Source organism: Ovis aries, chromosome X (genome assembly GCF_016772045.2).
Source record: "Ovis aries strain OAR_USU_Benz2616 breed Rambouillet chromosome X, ARS-UI_Ramb_v3.0, whole genome shotgun sequence".
NCBI classification, from domain to species: domain Eukaryota; kingdom Metazoa; phylum Chordata; class Mammalia; order Artiodactyla; family Bovidae; genus Ovis; species Ovis aries.
Genome location: NC_056080.1, coordinates 120925045 through 120950013, shown reverse-complemented (window position 1 = coordinate 120950013; position 24969 = coordinate 120925045).

The window sequence follows — 24969 nt, the reverse complement described above, 5'->3', positions numbered from 1 at the left end:
TATTTTGCATTTCTTTTCCATGGAGATAGTCTTGATCCCTGTCTCCTGTACAATGTCATGAACCTCTGTCCATAGTTCATCAGGCATTCTATCTGTCAGTTCTAGTCCCTTAAATCTATTTCTCACTTCCACTGTGTAATCATAAGGGATTTGATTTAGGTCATACTTGAATGGTCTAGTGTTTTTCTGACTTTCTTCCATTAAAGTCTGAATTTGGCAATAAGGAGTTCATGATCTGAGCCACAGTCAGCTCCTGGTCTTGTTTTTGCTGACTGTATAGAGCTTCTCCATCTTTGGCTGCAAAGAACTTAATCAGTCTTATTTCAGTGTTGACCATCTGGTGATGTCCATGTGTAGAGTCTTCTCTTGTGTTGTTGGAAGAGGGTGTTTTCTAGGACCAGTGTGTTCTCTTGGCAAAACTCTGTTAGCCTCTGCCCTGCTTCATTCCACATTCCAAGGCCAAATTTCCCTGTTATCCCACGTGTTTCTTGACTTCCTACTTTTGCATTCCATTCCCCTATAATGAAAAGGACATCTTTTGGTGTTCGTTCTAAAAGGTCTTCTAAGTTTTCATAGAACCATTCAACTTCAACTTCTTTAGCGTTACTGGTTGGGGTGTAGACTTGGATTACTGTGATACTGAATGGTTTGCCTTGGAAACAAACAGAGATCACTCTGTCATTTTTGAGATTGCATCCAAGTACTGCATTGCAGACTCTTTAGTTGACCATAATGGCTACTCCATTTCTTCTAAGGGATTCCTGCCCACAGTAGTAGATATAATGGTCATCTGAGTTAAATTCACCCATTCCAGTCCATTTTAGTTTGCTGATTCCTAGAATGTCGACGTTCACTCTTGCCATCTCCTGTTTGACCACTTCCAATTTGCCTTGATGCATGGACCTGACATTCCAGGTTCCTATGCAATATTGCTCTTTATAGCATTGGACCTTGCTTCTCTCGCTAATCACATCCACAATTAGGTATTGTTTTTGCTTTGGCTCCATCCCTTCATTGTTTATGGAGTTATTTCTCCACTGATCTCCATAGCATATTGGGCACCTACCGACGTGAGGAGTACCTCTTTCAGTATCCTATCATTTTGCCTTTTCATACTGTTCATGGGGTTCTCAAGGCAAGAATACTGAAGTGGTTTGCCATTCCCTTCTCCAATGGACCACATTCTGTTAGACCTCTCCACCATGACCTGCCCATCTTGGGTGGCCCCTCACGGCATGGCTTAGTTTCACTGAGTTAGGCAAGGCTGTGGTCCTAGTGTGATTAGATTGACTAGTTTTCCGTGATTATGGTTTGTGTGTCTGCCCTCTGATGTCTCTCGCAACACCTACCATCTTACCTGAGATTCTCTTACTTTGGACGTGTGGTATCTCTTCGTGGCTGCTCAAGCAGAGTGCAGCCGCTGCTCCTTACCTTGTACGAGGGGTATCTCCTCACTGCTGCCCCTCCTGACCTTGAATGTGGAGTAGCTTCTCTCGGCCCTCTTGCACCCATGCAGCCTCACTCCTTGGACATGTGGTTGCCTACGTCCCCACGGGGAGGTTCTATCAAGTACCAAAGTCTGTGCTAAGTAGTTTACATTCCTGTGAGTTGGGTCTTAGTGTACCCATTTTATAGTTAAGAACTTGAGAGCTGGAGAAGTGAAAAAATTTACCAGATCTTGTAAATCTTACGTGTCATTGTCCAAGACTCAAACTCAGATCTGTATGAAAATAAGAGGGTCTTGTAGTAAGGCAGTGAAAGTCCCTGGGACTCTAGGAAAGTGTTGACAAGTAGTTCTGAGCAAAAGTGTTTAATGATGGTTATTCTTATCACTAAATATAGTATTATATTGCTTCATATAATGTATTCATTTAATGGTTTAGCATAAGCCTTTAGCCTTTTGGTTGCTGATGTTTCTCTAGGTTTTAATTAAACCACATTATTTGTCTGATCTTTGTATATGATAGTATAGTACATTTTAATATATAAGAAGAGTTTAGAAATCAGATACTGCTCAAGGAGATAAAAGAATTAGTGAGTGCCTATAAGTGGAACCAGATCTCTTTATTGGGAAAGCTTCTTTTCTTTTTGCACTTATGAAGTTGTGGCACTGAGAAATCTACCAGTGCCTGAGATCAGTTATTAGAGGGCCATTAGGTGATCAAGAGGGGCTTCCCGGGTGTCTCAGTTGGTAAAGAATCTGCCTGCAATGCAGGAGACACAAGCAGATGCAAGTTCGATCCCTGTGTCATGAAGATCCCCTGGAGGAGAGCATGGCAAACCACTCCAGTCGTCTTGCCTAGAGAATCCCATTGACAGAGGAGCCTGGTGAGCTATGATCTATAGGATCACAAACAGTCAGATAGGACTGAAGTGACTGAACACATATGCAGGCGATCAAGAAACTGAGGTACAGAGAAATGAAGCAATTTGTCTGAGATGACACCTTGAGTTTAGACTTATTGCTGAGATTAAATCCAGAGTCTCTTTTCTCCCATTCCTGTATTTATTTTGGCACATGATTTCTTCCCATCCCTCCATTGTTCTCTAGAGATATTAAAAAGAAATCTGTCTTTCACTCATAGGCAGAGACCTAACTTTTCATCCAAGCTTGTTGCCTTGCTTGGCATCTGAGTCTGCTTAACATAAAGTTGATCAGCAGATTATTTTTCATTAAAGTTTTTGAAAAGGGCAGTTCCTGACCTCCTGCTTCTGCTGTAGGAATGTCTTATGATGTATTATGGGAGTGACATTCTATTGATTGGGCAGCAGGCTCTCACTGGACCTCTCTGCATATGAAGCAAGAATGTTAAGAAGCCCTCAAGGAAAGTATGACAGAAACAATCTATTCATTCAGAAGAATGGATATCTGTATTTGCTGTTCATTGTTATTTTTATATGAGATATTTCTTTGGCAGAGGGAAGAGGACACAAATATGAAAGGTCATTTTAAAACATTAATGAATATTTTTGAGAGGATTACATTCAGAGTCAGATATAAAACACAGTAAAGGCCAAGTTATTGCCCTCAAGGAGCTAAGCATCTAGAAGATAAAATTGTTTTCAAGAATAGTATTTACTTAAATAAGAATTTCAAGCCTAGAAATGAGTTTCTTTTCCAACTATCTCAGACTCATTCTTATCTGACTTGGGATATCATAAGCCATCCTGGTTCCATTTTTGAGCAGTTCTAGTTATTAAGTGAAATCTATTTATAATTTTAATCTATTCCTGTACACAAAACCATTTTCTATTTTTATTCATATCTATGAAGACTCCAGTCATGTACCCTTCTAAGCTTCTTTTTTCCAAAGCTAATCTCCCTCAATTTTTCTCTAGTGGCAATATTTATTTATCATTTAGCATTTTATTTATTCTTCTCTGAGTATAGTTCTAGTATGTCAAGAGGATTTTTAAAAATATATAACTCAGAACTTTAAACCATGCATTCTGACCCATTCTGACCAGGTAAAGAAGTCTCATTTCTTCCATGGTTCTGGACATCATCTTTCCATTGATGCAGCCTTACATAACAATTATTTATTGCATGCCACTTCCTACTGCCATTTTATATGTACTTAGAGTTATTTCAGTGTCCAATCTTTTACACACATAGTTGGGAAAATAGCATACCTTATATATTTCATTATTTAAAACTTATCATAGTGTTGATTTCAGAAAGTGTTAGTTACAGACTTTATAGATATAAGGATACAGTCAACTGAAGTGATAAAGACCTATGTATATTACCTTCACTACTGGTGGTGTTTTGTAAGTTTCCATGAGTTAGTGAGGGAAAAGAAAACTGTCTAGTTGTTGCAGTGGCATTAGTACCCGAAGGTCAATGGACACCTCCTCAGAAGTGAGATGCTCTCTACGTGAGTGTTTCAGTATAATGCTGACTTAACTGTTACGTCTCTGCTTCCACTGATCCTACAGCTTCTAACTTGCTTCCCCTCTGTTCTCACCTTTAGACTCTTCCACACGATGTTATTATTGATTTTGCCAATTATCATGTGATATAAAGAATCTTTATTGTTACTGTAATCCAAGGTACCCTATAGATTGATATACAGTTTTTGGGTTGCTGTCACTGTTTCAGAGATCAGTATCATATCAAACCAGCTATGGTTCAGTGCTGCATGCTCATGGGGCAAGATATTGTAGCAAGGAATGCTCAGAAGGGATCTGTGGACCTGGAAGCCTTCAATATTCTGATACATTTTTGTCTAATAAACAATTCACCACATGTAAAACTTGAAATCTTTTAAATTTTAAGTATTCTCTTTTTTATTAATTCAGAAATATATATTTATTATTTTAGTAAAAGGATATTTGGTGGTAAGGAAAAGAAATGCAATAACTAAGAGGAAATTTATGTGAAGGATATAGGGTTATTTTATGAAGAGTCAGTGATAGGAAGTGCATCTAGGCCCCATGAGAGACATTCCAAAACTGTAAAGCTACCACAAACTGTAATTCTCTCTTACTCTCTTTCTGGGGCTACATAGTTTCAGAAATGTGCATCTGTTATTTTATCCTCTTTCTCTCTCTTCAGACTGTCTTCATTTAAATATGGACCTGGTGATGATACAGGGTTAAAAATAATGTATTTAATACTCTTTCAAATTCAGCATATATAGCTGCATTGTCCAGGTACTACAGCTTGCTCATATTATCCAGCACAGTCGTTAGATTGATTTTCCTTGAGTTTGGTTCCATGATGTCATAAAAGAAGAGTGAGGGCACATAATACAAACATGGCTTCCAGAAGCCGTCTTGGGAGAAGAGTAGTTCTCAGAGAAGAGGAAAATAGACTGCATAGGAATCTCAACATGTATCAAATTCATTTTTTCTTTTGCATTTAGAGAGTATTTTCCTTGATAAGACATTTCATCATAGCAGAGATACAGATAGCAAAGAAGCACTTGAAAAGATGATCAACATCCTCAGTGATTAGAAAAATGGAAATTAAAACCATATACTGATACCTATTAGAATGGGGCATAACATGATAACAATAATATTGAGCGACTAGAACTGAATGCAAAATGATAAAATCACCTTGGAAAACAGTTTGGTAGTTTCTGATAAACATAGATTTACCATATGACTCAGCAATGCCACTCCAAAATACTTACCCAATAGAAATTGAAACATATGTCCTCATATAAACTTGTACATGACTATACATAGCAGGTTAATTCATGATTACCAAAAAACTAGAAATATACATTGTATACAATATATACATAATTGTATATGCAATATATATACAATATAACACAAAATATATATTAACTAGATTTATATGTATGTAAATATACATCTAAGGACTACTACTCAGCAATAAAAAGGAAGAAACCTACGGAAATAAGCAATAACATAGATCAATCCCACAAGCATTACGCTAAGTGAAAGAAACCATACTCAAAAGGGCTATAAATTCTGTGATTCCATTTTTATGATTATCTGAATAAAAATGAAACTATGGGATGGAGAACAGAGCAGTGGCTACTAAGGGCTTGGGAAGGGATGTATATTTTCACTATAAATATGGAAAAGGGAGTCTTTCAAAGTGGTGGAAATACCCTTTATCTTGATTTTTCATTTTTCACAATTTACAGAGCTATGTACCTAAAAAGGCTGAATTTTGCTTTATGTAAATTATGTCTCAATAAACATGACTTAAGTAAAAATTTTACTGTCTTTGAGAAGGAAGGCAGAAGTTAAGCAAAAAATACTGTGTGTGAGATGTGTGCAGCTTAATAAAATGTCAATCATTTGGGTCTCCTGTCTCTGATGTACATAAATTTCACAATTTACAATAAATGGGAACAGACACTTGTAGCTTATTCCTTCTTGTGGAAAAAAAAAAAAGCAATATGTGTGAAAGCTGTTCTTAAAAACCATTAAAATCTTATTCAGATCAGTTGCTGAGTCGTGTCCGACTCTTCGCGATCCCATGGATCACAGCACGCCAGGCCTCCCTGTCCCCATCTCCTGGAGTTCACTCAGACTCACGTCCAACGGTCCGTGATGCCATCCAGCCATCTCATCCTCGGTTGTCCCCTTCTCCTCCTGCCCCCAATCCCTCCCAGCATCCGAGTCTTTTCCAATGACTCAACTCTTCACATGAGGTGGCCAAAGTACTAGAGCTTCACCTTTAGCATCATTCCTTCCAAAGAAATCCCAGGGTTGATCTCCTTCAGAACGGACTGGTTGGATCTCCTTGCAGTCCAAGGGACTCTCAAGAGTCTTCTCCAACACCACAGTTCAAAAGCATCAATTCTTCGGCGCTCAGCCTTCTTCACAGTCCAACTCTCACATGCATACATGACCACAGGAAAAACAATAACCTTGAGTAGACGGACCTTAGTTGGCAAAGTAATGTCTCTGCTTTTGAATATGCTATCTAGGTTGGTCATAACTTTTCTTCCAAGGAGTAAGCGTCTTTTAAATTCCTGGCTGCAGTCACCATCCGCAGTGATATTGGAGCCCCCAAAAATACAGTCTGACATTGTTTCCCCTGTTTCCCCATCTATTTCCCATGAAGTGATAGACCATATGCCATGATTTTTGTCTTCTGAATATTGAGCTTGAAGCCAACTTTTTCACTCTCCTCCTTCACTTTCATCAAGAGGCTTTTAGTTCCTCTTCACTCTCTGCCATAAGGGTGGTGTCATCTGCATATCTGAGGTTATTGATATTTCTCCCGGCAATCTTGATTCCAGCATGTGTTTCTTCCAGTCCAGCATTTCTCATGATGTACTCTGCATATAAGTTAAATAAGCAGGGTGACAACATACAGCCTTAATATACTCCTTTTCCTATTTGGAATCAGTCTGTTGTTCCATTTCCAGTTCTAACTGTTGCTTCCTGACCTGCATACAGATTTCTCAAGAGGCAGGTCAGGTGGTCTGGTTTTCCCATCTCTTTCAGAATTTTCCACAGTTTCTTATGATCCACACAGCTTTGGCATAGTCAGTAAAGCAGAAATAGATGTTTTTCTGGAACTCTCTTGCTTTTTCCATGATCCAGCAGATGTTGGCAATTTGATCTCTGGTTCCTCTGCCTTTTCTAAAACCAGCTTGAACATCAGTGAGTTCACAGCTCACATATTGCTGAAGCCTGGTTTGGAGAATTTTGAGCATTACTTTGCTAGCATGTATGATGAGTGCAAATGTGCGGTAGTTTGAGCATTCTTTGACATTGCCTTTCTTTGGGATTGGAATGAAAACTGACCTGTTCCAGTCCTGTGGCCACTGCTGAGTTTTCCAAATTTACTGGCATATTGAGTTAAACACTTTCACAGCATCATCTTTCAGGATTTGAAACAGCTCAACTGGAATTCCTCCACTAGCTTTGTTCATAGTGATGCTTTCTAAGGCCCACTTGATTTCACATTCCAATATGTCTAGTTCTAGATTAGTGATCACATCATCATGACTATCTGGGTCATGAAGATCTTCTTTGTACAGTTCTTCCATGTATTCTTGCCACCTCTTCTTAATATCTTCTGCTTCTGTTAGGTCCATACCATTTCTGTCCTTTATCGAGCCCATCTTTGCATGAAATGTTCCCTTGGTGTCTCTAATTTTCTTGAAGAGATCTCTAGTCTTTGCAATCTGTTGTTTTCCTCTATTTCTTTGCATTGATCACTGAAGAAGGCTTTCTTATCTCTTCTTGCTATTCTTTGGAACTCTGCATTCAGATGCTTATATCTTTCCTTTCCTCCTTTGCTTTTCACCTCTCTTCTGTTTACAGCTATTTGTAAGGCCTCCCCAGACAGCCATTTTGCTTTTGTGCATTTCTTTTCCATGGGGATGGTCTTGATCCCTGTCTCTTGTACAATGTCATGAACCTCAGTCCATAGTTCATCAGGCACTCTATCTATCAGATCTAGGCCCTTAAATCTATTTCTCACTTCCACTGTGTAATCATAAGGGATTTGATTTAGGTCATACCTGAATGGTCTAGTGGTTTTCCCTACTTTCTTCAATTTGAGTCTGAATTTGACAATAAGGAGTTCATGAGCTGAGCCACAGTCAGCTCCTGGTCTTGTTTCTGTTGACTGTATAGAGCTTCTCCATCTTTGGCTGCAAAGAATATGACCAATCTGATTTCGGTGTTGACCATCTGGTGATGTCCATCTGTAGAGTCTTCTCTTGTTTTGTTGGAAGAGGGTGTTTGCTATGACCAGTGTATTTTCCTGGCAAAACTAGTCTTTGCCCTGCTTCATTCTGTATTCCAAGGCCAAATTTGCCTGTTACTCCAGGTGTTTCTTGACTTCCCACTTTTGCATTCCAGTCCCCTATAATGAAAAAGACATCTTTTGGGGGTGTTAGTTCTAAAAGGTCTTGTAGGTCTTAATAAAACCGTTCAAATTCAGTTTCTTCAGCATTACTGATTGGGGCATAGACTTGGAGAATTGTGATATTGAATGTTTTGCCTTGGAAATGAACAGTGATGATTCTGTCGTTTTTGAGATTGCATCCAAGTACTGCATTTCGGACTCTTTTGTTGACCATGATGGCTACTCCATTTCTTCTGAGGGATTCCTGCCCGCAGTAATAGATATAATGGACATCTGAGTTAAATTCACCCATTCCAGTCCATTTTAGTTGTTTATGAACTGAAATGCCATGTGTTCATTTTCTATTCACTGCATTGACATTTAGCATGTTTGAGCTTGGTGGTACTATTTACTTTTGAAATTCCATTGTAAACAAAGTAAAAGTCAAATGGAATAAGAAATATAATGTAATTTATAGGTACTATTCTATTGGCAGTAACCTATTCATTTATTTACTTTGGATATGGTTTCTCATAGCAGAGCAAACATCTGGATATTGAAAAACAAGCAAAGGGCTGGGTTACAGCTACGGAGACAATTTTGGCAAAATAGAAGATAAGAACTAGTAGAAACATGAATTATAATCAGTTTATCGTTCAAATAAACAAGTTGATTATCTAGCTATCAGGTTATACATTTGTTAACATTTTTAAGAAGTCTGATAAATATTAATTAAAAAATTGGTAACTTTTCCCAAATGTGCAACTTCACAACTCTTATTTCACAATAAAATAACATACTTCCTAGGAAATTCATGCTTGCAAAAGTGGAATACCAGATCTGCCACCACTTATAAAGTAGGAAAATTTTACATATGTTTTTATGATGGAGATTAATAAACTAGAACAATGAAATAATGATCTTGGAAAGCAAAAAGTAAATCAAAAGTTAATTTGGGAATTTACTATTTGTTCAGTGCATGTTGCAAGTATTCCTCTTTCTCACAAACAAGATTATTGGTAACTTGAGTGTCCCCATAGCAGCATCCACTAGCTGGATACTAAACAGACTGGGTGCTCAGTTCTTTCATTCATTCATTTTTTCCCCAAAATATTTATTGAGTATTTATTACGTGTTAGATGCTAGAGATAAAACACTAAAAAAGATAAACATTTTTATTCAGTCCATATTTTCACAGAACTTGTATTTGGCAATAACATACTTATTGATTGAACCAGTATTTTTACCTTCATTGTTATTTATTTTTACCTTCATTGTTATAAAGTGAAAACTCATGTCACTACTGCTCAAATCAAATTAAATATCACCAAAACACTCAGAGCCTACTCAATTATAATCCTTTCTATCTGTATCCTTCAAAATGCCCATAAAGTTGATTTTTATAGAAATTGCTGTCTTGTCTTTCTTTATACTTTGATCTAGTTTTGTATTTCTAAGTGTTATGGTTAAATTTTACCTTCTTTTGAAATTTATATAAATTGAATTATTTATGATTTATGATTTTGTGTCTGATCTCTTTAACTCAGTATTTGTTATATGTGCAGGTGTGAATCATTTTCATTGCTATCTAGTATGATTCAGAATTTTTGCATGAATATCACTTTCTAGGTTTAAATGTTGTCAAGATAAAATTAATTAATGCATTTATCTTATTTTTTCCATATTACATGTGTTTTACTTATTGTGAAACTTCACAGAAATGGAATCATACAGCATCTTCTTTGTTGTCTTTTTTTTTCTCTCAGAATAATGCTGTAAGAATTAATCCATGATGTTGTGTCTATTAACAGTTCATAATTTTTAGATTTCTTACATAATTTTTAGGTTTCTTACAATACTTGATAGTATCTCACAGTTCACTGAGGTTCTGTTCTTCTTCTGGATAATTTTCATTAATATATCTTAAATTATTTGAACAAAGTATTTATTTGTTCTGATTGAACAATTGTTAATTTGGGTTTCCCTGGTGGCTCAGATATTAAAGAATCTTCCTGCAATGCAGCAGACCCAGGTTTGATTCCTGAGTCGAGAAGATCCCCTCAAGAAGATCCCCTCAAAATACTGGCTACCCACTCCAGTATTCTTGCCTGGAATCTTCCATGGACAGAGTAGCATGGTGGGCTACAGTCTATGGGATAACAAAGGGTTGGACATGACTGAGCAACTAAAACTTTCACTTTCCATTTTTCAGCTGATAATTCATGATGAGATTTGTGTTAAAAAATATAATTCTGGCCACAGTGTAAATATTGCAAATAAATATTACAAAAATGGGGGCCAGGACAGTAGTCAGGACTGGGTTTGAGAAAGAGATGTTATTTGCCTAAGCTAAGTTTCAGTAGGAATGGGGATAAAATAGACAGTTTATGAAATATCAGGAGATAAAATGAAACAATTTGACAGCTGACTGAATGATGGTAATCAAGGATGAATCTCAGGTTTCTTTTTCTGGGTTAGTCCATGTCCTCTGACAAGTAATTTGCCAGACTAAGAAATATTATTTGGTTTTGGTTGTAGAAATGTCAAAGTCATCAATATATCAGTGTTAATTGGAGTCAGAAAATTGTGTGAAATCACCCGAGAAGTGTGTGATGTGGAAAGAGGGCCAAACACAAGATTCCTAACTTAAAAGACTGAGCAAAGGAAGACACTAACAGAATTGATAAAAAGAAGTTGTTAGAGAACTAGTTATTAAACCAGAAAAATGGTGCATTGAATATCATCAGTGTTAATAGTGGAAGTGAGGTCAAACAAAAATAAAAGGGATTATGTTATAATTCAAAATGTAAGAACGTTGAGAGACATGGTGTTAGAAATTGCAGTGAAGAGATGTGGGAATCTCAGCAGATTGTTGTAGAAGTAAACCAGTTTAGAATTCATTGAGAGATGAATGTGAGGTGATGTGGAAATAAGAAACTTTCAATTTTTAAAAGAACTTTGATGATGAAAGAGACAAAACAGGTAGGTAAAGCAAACTGAGATTAAAAGAGATTTTTAATCTTAAAACTAGAAAGACATATCAGAATAAAGTTAATATGTGAATTTAGCAATGTGTTACAAATTAGATCTGAGTATGTATACTACTGTATAAAAAAAATCCACAAGAATTGAACAGTCTCTTCAAAGGTAAAAGAGGAGAGTGAAAAGCTGGCTCAAAACTCGACATTCAAAAAACGAAGATCATGGCATCTGGTCCCATCACTTCATGACAAATGGAGAAACAGTAGAAGTAGTGATCGATTTTGTTTTCTTGGGCTGCAAAATCACTGTGGACAGTAACTGCAGCCATGAAATTAAAAGACACTTGCTCCTTGGAAGGAAAGCTATGACAAACCTAGGCAGTGTATTAAAAATCAGAAACATCATTTTTGCCGCCAAGGTCTGTGTAGTCAAACCTATGGTCTTTTCAGTAGTCATGTGTAGATGTGAGAGTTGGACCATAAAAAAGGCTGAGTGCCAAAGAGTTGATGCTTTCAAATTTTGGCAGGAGAAGACTCTTCAGAGTCCCCTGGATGGCAGGGAGATCAAACCAGTTGAAACGAAATCAACTCTGAATATTTATTGGAAGGACTGATGCTGAAGTTGAAACTCCAATAATTTGGCTACCTGATGTGAAGAATTGACTCTCTGGGAAAGACCCTGATGTTGGTAAAGATTGAAGGCAGGAGGAGAAGGGGCCGACAGAGGATGAGATAGTTGGATGGCATCAACGACTCAATGGACATGAGTTTGAGCAAGCTCTGGGAGTTGGTGAAGGACAGGGAAGCCTGGCATGCTGTAGTCCATGGGGTCTCAAAGAGTCGGACATGACTGAGTGACTGAACTGACTGTCTGATTTTATTTTACTTAGCATAATGACATGACATTGTGAGTGAATCAGAACAACAAATGTAAAAATCCATTTTATTCCTATATTCTAGCAGTAATAAAATGTCTATTTACAATAGCATCCAAATATACAATTTTTACAAATTAGCAAAACATTTCCCCCTCAATAAACTATAAAACATTGCTGTGAAATTTAACCTAAACAAATGGAGAAATGTAACATGTTTATGAATCAGAAACAATACTGTAAGATGGCATTTTTTCCCTGAATTGATCTATAGATTAAGTGCAATCACAAAAACAACTCCAGTAGGCTTTTAAAAAACTGATTCTACAATTTATATGGAAATGCAAAGCTCTTAGGATAAGCACATAAATTGTTTTAAAGAAGAGGAAAGTGGGAGTACTTATGATATTTGATTATAAGACTATAAATCTATATTAATCCAGACATTTTGGCATTAATGAAATGACAGACATAGAGACATATAGTTCAGTGGTACAGAACAGAAAGTCCAGAAATAAATCCACACATATATTATCAATTTTGACAAAGCTGCCAAGGCAATTCAATGGTTAAAGGAAATCTTTCAACAAATGGTACTGATTCAACTAGACATCCATATGCAAGTAAATGAACACAGACCTTTACCTTATACCACATGCAACAATCATATCTAGATGTAATGCCTAAAACTATTAAATGTCTAGAGAAAATATAGGAGAAAAACTTTGTGATATTCATGTAGGTGAAGGATTCTTTGGCATCACACACACACACACACACACACACACACACACACACACACACACACACACACACACACACACTATAGCTTATAGCCCCTTGCATTACCTTTGATTTTTACTTACTTTTCAAACCTTAAATTTTGACACTTTTTGTGAAAAACAGTATTCACTTCACTGAGCCAAGTTTTCATACTTCATTTTTATTCTCACCATTTACTTGCAATTTTTTTTCTGAATCCCATTACCTTGAGGTCATGTAATGTATTATCCAGTGTGTTTCACTTAAGTGACCCACAGTTCAACAAATATTCATTTTATAGGTCATGAAGATAAAATTTAAAAACTGCTGACTGAATGAGACCTACAAAAAACTTCATGCTACCAAAGATCAAGTAAAGTTTAATGGACGGATTTGGCTGTTTTCCTCTAATCTGATTGAGATCAATCAAGCAAAATTTGTATTTGATTTCAATTTAATTCCAATTAGACTTGTAATCACATTTGGAGTCATAGTGCTTTCGTGAGGAGGGTAGATCGGCATGATATTAAAAGCATCTGTTCAGTATAATTTATTTTTAAATATTAAAGATGTATTTATTTTGCAAGATGAAGTCCATTTTTCTCCTTGTGTTTTCAAGATCTTATTTGCTGAGATTTAAATTTCAGTTGGGGATAGGAAAAGAAGGGCTGAAAGCTGGTATTTTATATATTGTTTCTTTAATGTGGACATTTCCTAGACCCACTCTGCTGCTGCTGCTGCTGCAGTGTCCCTTCAGTCGTGTCCAACTCTTCGCGATCCCACAGACCGCAGCCCACCAAGAACACTGGAATGGGCTGCCATTTCCTTCTCCAATGCATGAAAATGAAAAGTGAAAGTCTTTGTAATCTCTCATTCAAGACCTTACCTATGGCAAGTGAAGTACTTACCCTTACTTCCTAGACCTGTTGTACATTCTAGGAACTCTGTTCCTGTATTTGGCTTGTACCAAATCACTGTACCAATCCTGTTGAGTTTGCAAAGATTTAAACACAAGACAGATGTTTCTCTGATATATGGAAGTGAAGAAAGAAGCCCCTGAACAAATGTGAAAAATGCAGCTTTTCCTAAACAAAGAGAGGTAGAAACCTAGACAGTCATTGGCAGTTAATACCAAACAATTGATCTGGATTTGTTATGGGCTACATTGTTCATCCAAATACCTAATAGTGACTCAAATTTATAAGTAATAATAAACATATTCATCTGGATAGGATTTACATTTCATAAAGAAATTTCACAATTCTCATTCCCTCTGATGCTCAATAGCATAACATGCGAGCATAAGTACAGAAAAAAGTTAATCTAGCCAGACTCAGCAATGGCTCAGTGGTAAAAATAATCTGCCTGCAATGCAAGAGATGCCAGAGATACATGTGTTCAAGCCTTGGGTTGGGAAGATCCCTTAGAGAAGGAAATGGCAACCCACCCCTGTATTCTTGCCTGGGAAACCCCATGGATAGAGGAGCTTGGTATACTGAAACTCCAGTACTTTGGCCACCTGATGTGAAGAGCTGACTCATTTGAAAAGACCCTGATGCTGGAAAAGATTGAGGGCAGGAGGAGAAAGGGACGACAGAGGATGAGATGGTTGGATGGCGTCACCGACTCAATGGCCATGGGTTTGGGTGGACTCTGGGAGTTGGTGATGGACAGGGAGGCCTGGCATGCTGTGGTTCATGTGGTAGCAAAGAGTTGGGCATGACTGAGCAACTGAACTGAATTGAAATTGGGAAAGAAGAAATAAAACTGTATTTGCCAATGCCAATATCTTGTATATAGTAGATCCCAAGGAATCCACTAAAAAACTGTTAGAACTAATGAACAATTACAGCAAGATTGCAAGATACAAGCTCACTATATAAAACACAGTTGTGTTTCTATATACTTAAAGAATCCAAAATAAAAAAGAAGAAAATAATTCTATTTACAATAGCATCCAAAAATTCAAAATACTTAGGGATAAATTTAACCAATTATAAAATAAAATTTATATTAAATTTGAAAACTACAGTATCGCTGAAAGAACTTTAAGTAGAAAGATTCCTTTTTCATTGATTGGTGTATTTAATACTGTTCAGACAGCAAGACTCCCTAAATCAATACACAGATTCAACAGAATCTACATAAAAATCCTTGCTGGCTTATTGCACAGAAATTAACAAGATGATCCTAGAACTCACATGGAAAATTAAGGAATCTAGAGCAATTAAACTGCTACTGGAGAGGAAGAACAGAGTTGAGGGTTCTTACTTGGCAATTTCAAAATTTGACCTAAGTTTCTGTAATAAAGAGAATGCAGTATTGAAATGAGTATAGACATATACATCAATGGCATAGAATTGAGAGTCCAGAAATAAATACTTACATTTATGGATAACTGATGTTTGGCAAGAGTGCCACAAAAAGTCAATGTAGAAAGAATACTCTTTTCAGCAGTTAGTACTGGTACAACTGAATATTCACTTGCAAAAGAGTAAAGTTGAATGCTTTCCTCAGACTATATACAAAAATTAACTCAAAATTAATCACTGATCTAAATGTAGGAGCGATTTTTTTTAAATTAGATGGACCAGTGGCAGATTCATGTTAATGTATGGCAAAACCAATATAATATTATAAAGTAATTAGCCTTCAATTAAAATAAATAAAATTAAATTAATAAAAAAGAAAACATGGGAGTAAATATTTATGACTTCGGGTTAGGTAAAGCATAAGTGACATCTTAGACATGACACTAAAAGCACAGTTTATCAAAAAAATTAGATAAATTGAACTTTGTCATAGTTAAAAACTTTTTTGTGATGCAAAGGATAGCATAAAATGAAAAGACCATCTTCCCATTGAAGATTTATTGAATGGGTAAATCGTATATATTTTTAAAACAGCTATAACTCAATATTAAAAAGACAACCCCAACTTTTAAAAGGACAAAAGATTTTAATAGTTCACCAAAGAAGATATAAAAGTGACCTATAGTAAATACATAGAAAGATGCTCAACATCAGTAGTCATTAGTAAAAGGCAAATCAAAACCATAAGAGATATTCCTTAATTGCAATTAGAATGGCAATTTAAAAAAAAAAAAAGGAAAAAAGCCAGGGTTGGTAAGGATGTGGGGGTATCTGAACCTTCATGCTTTGCTGGTGAGAATGTAAAATGGTAAAGCTGTTGTGAAAAGCAGTTGGGTGGTTTCTCAAAATATTAAACCTAAAATTACCATATGATCCAGAAATTCCATTCTTAGATTTATACTCAAACGAACTGTAAACAGGTGTTCAAAAAAAAAAAAAATGATTTACAGGTATGTTCTTAGTGAAGGTGAAGGTGAAGTCACTCAGTCATGTCCAACTCTTTGTGACCCCGTGGACTGTAGCCTACCAGGCTTCTCCATCCATGGGATTCTCCAGGCAAGAATACTAGAGTTGGTTACCATTTCCTTCTCCAGGGGATCTTCCTGACCCAGGGATCGAACCCAGGTCTCTCGCATTGGAGGCAGATGCTTTAACCTCTGAGCCACCAGGGAAGCCCTGGTTCTTAGTAGCACTATTCACAATAGCCAAAAACTGGAAACAACCCAAATGTCAATCAACTAATGAACAGATCTTTAAAGTGTGGTAACTATATACAATGGAATATTATTTGACCATCAAATATAATTAAATTCTGATAACTTGAAAACATTGTGCTCATTTAAAGAAGCCAGGCACAGAAGACTATGTATTGTATGGCTTACTTTACATGAAATTTCAAGAATAGGCCAATCTGTAAATATAGAAACTAGATTAGTGCTTGCCAAGGGCTAGAGGTTGGGAGGGGGAGGGAGTGACTGCTTAATGAGTATAGGTTTCTTTACGGGGCTATGAAAATATTCTAAAATTTACTTTAATGATGGCTGTAGTACTCTGTGAATATACCATTGTATTGTATACTTTAAATGTGTTAATTTTATGGTGTGTGAACTATAACTCAAGACAGGAAGGGAGAGGAAGCAAGGGAAGGAATTAGTTAACATAAAGTTGACCCTTGGCTGGTGTCTGAGACTTGATTGGTAAATATTTCCTTATACTGATAAAAGTAGTTCCCTAAATAAGTATGGTTCACTATACATAGACTGTGCAAATTATAATTCTTTCTAGGAATCTGGAATTTTACTATGTGCTAGGCAGGGGCTACCTAAGTGATCAGTGCCCAGTAAAAATCTGGGCACTAGGTTTGTTTACCTGGACAGAAACTTCACATATGTATTGCTGACTTTTCATTGCTGGGGGTAGCACTCTGTGTGGCTAGTCAGCAGGGAGAAAGAATAAGGAAGCGTATACTTGACTTCCTTCAGACTCCTCTTTTGCCTTTTTTATTTATCATCTGGCTGTGTAACTTTACTACATCACTTTAATGTGCCTTCAATTCAGTTATGTTCAATTGCTCAATCGTGTCTGACTCTTTGCGACCCTATGGGCTGCAGCACGCCAGGCTTCCCTGTCCATCACCAACACATGGAACTTGCTCAAACTCATGTCCATCAAGTCAGTGATGCCATCAAACCATCTCATCTTCTGTCAGCCTCTTCTTCTCCTGCCCTCAATCTTGCCCAGCATCAGGGTCTTTTCCATCAGGTGGCCAAGTTATTGGATCTTGAGCTTCAGCATCACTCCTTCCAGTGAGTATTCAGGACTGATTTCCTTTAGGATTGACTGGTTTAATCTCCTTGCTGTCAAGGAACTCTCAAGAGTCCTCCAACACCACAGTTGAAAAGCATCAATTCTTCACGCTCAGCATTCTTTATGGTCTGACTCTTACATCCATACATACTACTGGAAAAACCATAGCTTTGACTATATGGACCTTTGTTGGTAAAGTAATGTCTCTGCTTTTTTAGTATGCTACCTAGTTTTGCCATAGCTTTTCTTTCAAGGAGCAAGCATATTTTAATTTCATGGCTTCAGTCACCATCTGCAGTGATTTTGGAGTCCAGTTAGATATTAGAAAATCTATATACTGAGTCCCATGCATTTTAGTGAATCTGGGTATGTGAGAATTGTCTTGGGGACCCCTGACACATCATTGACTGAGGTGGAATTCACTAGAGTGATTTTAGCTCATTGAAATATGACTTCAGTGATATTTGAGCTTCCCAGGTGGCTCAGTAGTATAGAATCTGCCAGCAATGCAGTTTTAGTCCCTGGGTTTGGAAGATCCCCTGGAGGAGGAAATGGCAACCCACTCCAGTATTCTTTCCTGGAGCATCCCATGGACAAGGGCACTTGGTGGGCTACAGTCCATGGGGCCTCAAAGAGTCAGACTTGATTTAGTGCCTAAACAGAAAAAACAGTGCTATTTGGAGAAAAGAAAATGAGAAGGGTGAAGGATGGCAGCACCCTGGTCTCTGGGTGGTTATAGAGTCATACACGATATGAAAAAGTGAAAGATGAAAGTTACTTACAGAGTTCAAAATGATAAAACCAATCCTGGGAGGGTTGTCCTCTTGGGTCACCCAGATGCTTTTGGCTTTGCTAGCTAAAGTGGGGTGGGATGGGGGCAGGAGTCAGCCCAGGTGATGTCTTTGTTTTTTTTTTTTTCCTTTAGATGGTAGTAGAAGGGACCCAAAACTTCCCCAAAATGGCCTTTGGAATGGGAAAAGTCAATAAAATGTAGTTTCTAACTGTTCTCCTTTCCAGGTGACAGATAACATAATCCCCCAAAATGTAAAACAGAGCTTTGAGTAGAACAATGTTAAAGATCTACATTGCTCTCTCCTCCGAGGAGAATGAGAAAAAGTTAAATGATTTCACCAGGCTGGGAGCAAAGCTTTAGATAAACCAAAGGGGAGGAAAAAAAAAAAAAAAAGAAACACTCCATCCTTGCTGCTGTCAGTGCTGCAGCAGCCACCCTATTCTCATGTTAATCCTTTAATTGCTAAATTTACTGCTAGGTGTTTAAGTAGACTTGCAGTGAGATCAAAGCAAATGGTTTTGTATTTTGTAGCTATGGCATCTGAGTGCAGGAAAAAATGAATGTAAAATGTGATATGTTTGCAGTTTCATAAATTTTAAAGTGAAAGATGTACACACTCTTACGCAATTTAGTAGGATACAACTTCCTTGCTGGTGGTTGCACTGAAATTTAAATCCTTTGAGTTTTGGAAATAAAACAATTTCTTTATAAATGGGTTTTTTCCCCTCCTTCTTTCCTTTTTTTTTTTTTTTCCCTATTGGAGCCTCTTGGAATAAGAGAAATGAGACAAAAAGAGAGGCAGTCATCACGTGGAAAAGTATTATTGGTTTATTAATAGTAAATTTTATAAAAATTAGATGTCTGACCCCTGCTGCTGCTGATACTGTTAAGTCATTTCAGTCGTGTCTGACTCTTTTTGACCCCATAGACGGCAGCCCACCAGGCTTCCCTGTCCCTGGGGTTCTCCAGGCAAGAACACTGGAGTCGGTTGCTATTTCCTTCTCCAAAGCATGAAAATGAAAAGTGAAAGTGAAGTCACTTAGTCAAGTCTGACTCTTTGCGACCCCATGGACTGTAGCCTACCAGGCTCCTCTATCCATGGGAGTTTCCAGGCAAGAGTTCTGGAGTGGGTTGACATTGCCTTCTCCAGTCTGACCCCTAGAAACTGATGATTTTCCTGCCTGAAGTGCGCTGTTTAAAGAAAGTCCATTTGGACTCTAAGATTAACAAGATAAAATAGGCTGAGGGAAGCCTTATTTCAGTTCTTGAATTTGCAACACAGAGTCTGGCCCTCCTGTATTTAGATTCCGGGGTACCCAAAGCAAAGCCACTAGCTTTTTGGAATCTTGTATTCTCACATCTTAACTTTTTAGATCTGACTCTAAACTGAAACCTTCTACTGTCTTCTTATTAGCTGTTTTCATTTCAGTAAGATCTGTGCTCAAATGAAAGCAGACATGTGCTCAGTGAATAGAACCGAGACCCATGGACGTTTTCAGATTTAAGATGTGCCTCTGTGAGCCCATAATTGATGACAAAACTACGAATGCTGGCAGGACTGTCTGGGAGACTCACAGATGCCCATGAGAAACAGCCAGTTTTCTGATGGAACCATCTGAAATGGAGCTGCACATAGGTTGTATATTTTTAACACAGACTAAGTACGTTTGTACTGTGCCTGAATGTGTACCTCAGACCAACTAAGAAAGGATAATATAGAAACTTAAGGAGGAAGCCACCAAATTTATAGACCTTTCATGGGGAGAAGGCAATGGCAACCCACTCCAGTACTCTTGCCTGAGAAATCCCATGGATGGAGGAGCCTGGTAGGCTATAGTCCATGGGGTCGCAAAGAGTCAGACTTGACTGAGAGATTTCACTTTCACTTTTCACTTTCATGCACAGGAGAAGAAAATGGCAACCCACTCCAGTATTGTTGCCTGGAGAATCCCAGGGACAGGGGAGCCTGGTGGACTGCTGTCTATGGGGTCGCACAGAGTCAAACACGACTGATGTGATTTAGCAGCTTAGCAGCAGACCTTTATGGTTAATTGGATTTGCTTTAACTGCCTAAATTTAGGACAGTGGAGGGCATAATTAAAAGCAAGTCCAGTGTACCTATGTGACCAGCCTCCAAGTGAAACTTTGGATGCTGAATCTATAATGAGTTTCCTTGGTAGACAACTCTCCCACAGTGTCTTGGAAACCACCCCAAAAATAGGCAATTAAAATAATTTTCCCTGATTTATAGATAGCAAAATGGAGATTCACTTCTACTTCCACCACCAACAGAAGAAAGGTCTGAAGTTGGTACAGGAACTCACGTCTGACTTTGTATATCCTGTATACTTCCTGCTATACCCCTAAAGTGTTACTGATTCTAGAGATGCCAAGCCCACCATATCAACTTATATGTATATCTATCATTGCCCTGTTACCACTATTTTAATGCTAAAACTTTCTTTTTTTTCACCTATATGTCCTTTTTGTTAATATACTGGGAAACTCTCTATGAGGACTTTATATTTGATATTTGCCCCTGGGGATTAAACTTCAGTTGACTTGGCCTAAATAAATCTTGCCGTTACTTGGTTAAAATGTACTTTATACATTGAAGGAAGTTTTGGCATGTGTTTTTCCTAATGAAGTACACTACTCAGCTTCCTAAAGGTAACTGATTATTGAGATAGTGTTCTCTCTAGACAGTGCTGACAGGCAACAAAAAATAATGGGACCTAGTTTGCCAATACAGCTGGGGAGTATGGAAAATAAACAAAACTGCAGGAAACCAAAGGCAGGGTCCTCTCTGTAAATTTGACCCTCAGAAAAGAAGTGAACTGAATTGTATCTTTAGATATTGGTGGTGGTGGTGGTTTAGTCGCTAAGTCCTGTCCAACTCCTGTGACATGATGGACTGTAGCCCACCAGGCTTCTCTGTTCATGGGATTTCCCAGCCATTTCCTTCTCCAGGGGATCTTCCCAACCCAGGAATCAAACTAGGCTTTCCTGCATAAAGGAAGATTCTTAACCACTGAGCCACCAGGTCAACACCGAAATCAGATTGATTATATTCTATGCAGCCAAAGATGGAGAAACTATATACAGTCAACAAAAACAAGAACAGGAGCTGACTATGGCTCAGATCATGAACTCCTTATTGCCAAATTCAGACTTCAATTGAAGAAAGTAGGGAAAACTGCTCGACATTCAGGTATGACCTAAATCAAATCCCTTATGATTATACAGTGGAAGTGAGAAATAGATTTAAGGGCATAGATCTGATAGATAGAGTGCCTGATGAACTATGGAATGAAGTTTGTGACATTGTGCAGGAGACAGGGATCAAGACCATCCCCATGGAAAAGAAATGCAAAAAAGCAAAATGGCTGTCTGGGGAGGCCTTACAAATAGCTGTAAACAGAAGAGAGGCAAAAAGCAAAGGAGGAAAGGAAAGATATAAGCATCTGAATGCAGAGTTCCAAAGAATAGCAAGAAGAGATAAGAAAGCCTTCTTCAGCGATCAATGCAAAGAAATAGAGGAAAACAACAGATTGGGAAAGACTAGAGACCTCTTCAAGAAAATTAGAGATACCAAGGGAATATTTCTTGCAAAGATAGGCTCGATAAAGGACAGAAATGGTATGGACCTAACAGAAGCAGAAGATATTAAGAAGAGGTGGCAAGAATACACGGAAGAACTGTACAAAGAAGATCTTCACGACCCAGATAGTCATGATGATGTGATCACTAATCTAGAACCAGACATCTTGGAATGTGAAGTCAAGTGGGCCTTAGAAAGCATCACTGCAAACAAAGCTAGTGGAGGTGATGGAATTCCTGTTGAGCTGTTTCAAATGCTGAAAGATGATGCTGTGAAAGTGGTGCACTCAATATGCCAGCTAATTTGGAAAACTCAGCAGTGTCCACAGGACTGGAAAAGGTCAGTTTCATTCCAATCCCAAAGAAAGGCAATGCCAAAGAATGCTCAAACTACCACACAATTGCACTCATTTCACATGCTATTAAAGTAATGCTCAAAATTTTCCAAGCCAGGCTTCAGCAATACGTGAACTGTGAACTCCCTGACGTTCAGGCTGGTTTTAGAAAAGGCAAAGGAACCAGAGATCAAATTGCCAACATCAGCTGGATCATGGAAAAAGCAAAAGAGTTCCAGAAAAACATCTATTTCTGCTTTATTGACTATGCAAAGACTTTGACTGTGTGGATCACAATAAACTATGGAAAATTCTGAAAGAGATGGAAATACCAGACCACCTGACCTGCCTCTTGAGAAATCTGTATTCAGGTCAGTAAGAAACAGTTAGAACTGGACATGGAACAACAGACTGGTTCCTAATAGGAAAAGGAGAAGGTCAAGGCTATATATTGTCACCCTGCTTGTTTAACTTCTATGCAGAGTACATCATGAGAAACGCTGGGCTGGAAGAAACACAAGCTGGAATCAAGATTGCCGGGAGAAATATCAATAACCTCAGATATGCAGATGACACCACCCTTATGGCAGAAAGTGAAGAGGAGCTAAAAAGCCTCTTGATGAAAGTGAAAGAGGAAAGCGAAAAAGTTGGCCTAAAGCTCAACATTCAGAAAACGAAGATCATGGCATCCAGTCCCAACACTTCATGGGAAATAGATGGGGAAACAGTGGAAAAAATGTCAGACTTTATTTTTTTTTGGGCTCCCAAATCACTGCAGATGGTGACTGCAGCCATGAAGTTTAAAGACGCTTACTCCTTGGAAGAAAAGTTATGACCAACCTAGATAGTATATTTAATACCAGAGACATGGCTTTGCCGACTAAGGTCCGTCTAGTCAAGGCTGTGGTTTTTCCTGTGGTCATGTATGGATGTGAGTGTTGGACTGTGAATAAGGCTGAGTGCTGAAGAATTGATGTGTTTTAACTGTGGTGTTGGAGAAGACTCTTGAGAGGCCCTTGGACTGCAAGGAGATCCAACCAGTCCATTCTGAAGGAGATCAGCCCTGGGATTTCTTTGGAAGGAATGATGCTAAAGCTGAAGCTCCAGTACTTTGGCCAGCTCATGCGAAGAGTTGACTCATTGGAAAAGACTCTGATGCTGAGAGGGATTGAGGGCAGGAGGAGAAGGGGACGACCGAGGATGAGATGGCTGGATGGCATCACAGACTCGATGGAAGTGAGTCTGAGTGAACTCCGGGAGATGGTGATGGACAGGGGAGCCGGGCGTGCTGCGATTCATGGGGTTGCAAAGAGTCGGACATGACTGAGCGACTGAACTGAACTGAACTGAGCCACCCGGGAAGTCCCTTTAAATATTACAAAATGGCAATGTCAGTTAGAGAAGGACTATTCTTCTTGCCTGAAAAATCTCATGACAGAAGAGCCTGGCAGGCTACAGTCAAAGGGGTCACAAAGAGTAGGACACAACCGAGTGACTAAGCAATGTCATTAATGAAAGAAGTTAATATCTTTAAATCAGAAGTACCATGGTCAGGAAGCAACAGTTAGAACTGGACATGGAACAATAGACTGGTTCCAAACAGGAAAAGGAGTATGTCAAGGCTGTATATTGTCACCCTGCTTATCATATGCAGAGTACATCTGACCTGCCTCTTGAGAAATATGTATGCAGGTCAGGAAGCAACAGTTAGCACTGGACATGGAACAATAGACTGGTTCCAAATAGGAAAAGGATTGCGTCAAGGCTGTATATTGTCACCCTGCTTGTTTTACTTATATGCAGAGTACATCAAGAGAAACGCTGGGCTGGAAGATACACAAGCTGGAGTCAAGATTGCCAGGGGAAATATCAATAACCTCAGATATGCAGATGACACCACCCTTATGGCAGAAAGTGAAGAGGAGGTAAAAAGCCTCTTGATGAAAGTGAAAGAGGAGAGCGAAAAAGTTGGCTTAAAGCTCAACATTCAGATGTTATGGGGAGGGAGGTGGGAGGGGGGTTCATGTTTGGGAATGCATGTAAGAATTAAAGATTTTAAAATTTAAAAAATAAAAAACTAAAAAAAAATTAAAAAAAAAAAAAAAAAAAAAAAAGAAAACGAAGATCATGGCATTTGGTCCCATCATTTCCTGGGAAATAGATGGGGAAACAGTGGAAATAGTGTCAGACTTTATTTTTGGGGGCTCCAAAATCACTGCGGATGGTGACTGCAGCCATGAAGTTTAAAGACACTTACTCCTTGGAAGAAAATTTATGACCAACCTAGATAGCATATTCAAAAGCAGAGACATTACTTTGCCAACTAAGGTCCGTCTAGTCAAGGCTATGATTTTTCCAGTAGTCATGTATGGATGTGAGAGTTGGACTGTGAAGAAGGCTGAGCACTGAAGAATTGCTGCTTTTGAACTGTAGTGTTGGAGAAGACTCTTAAGAGTCCCTTGGACTGCAAGGAGATCCAACCAGTCCATTCTGAAGGAGATCAGCCATGGGATTTCTTTGGAAGGAATGATGCTAAAGCTGAAAATCCAATACTTTGGCCACCTCATGCGAAGTGTTTACTCATTGGAAAAGACTTTGATGCTGGCAGGGATTGGGGGCAGGAGGAAAAGGGGACAGCAGAGGAGGAA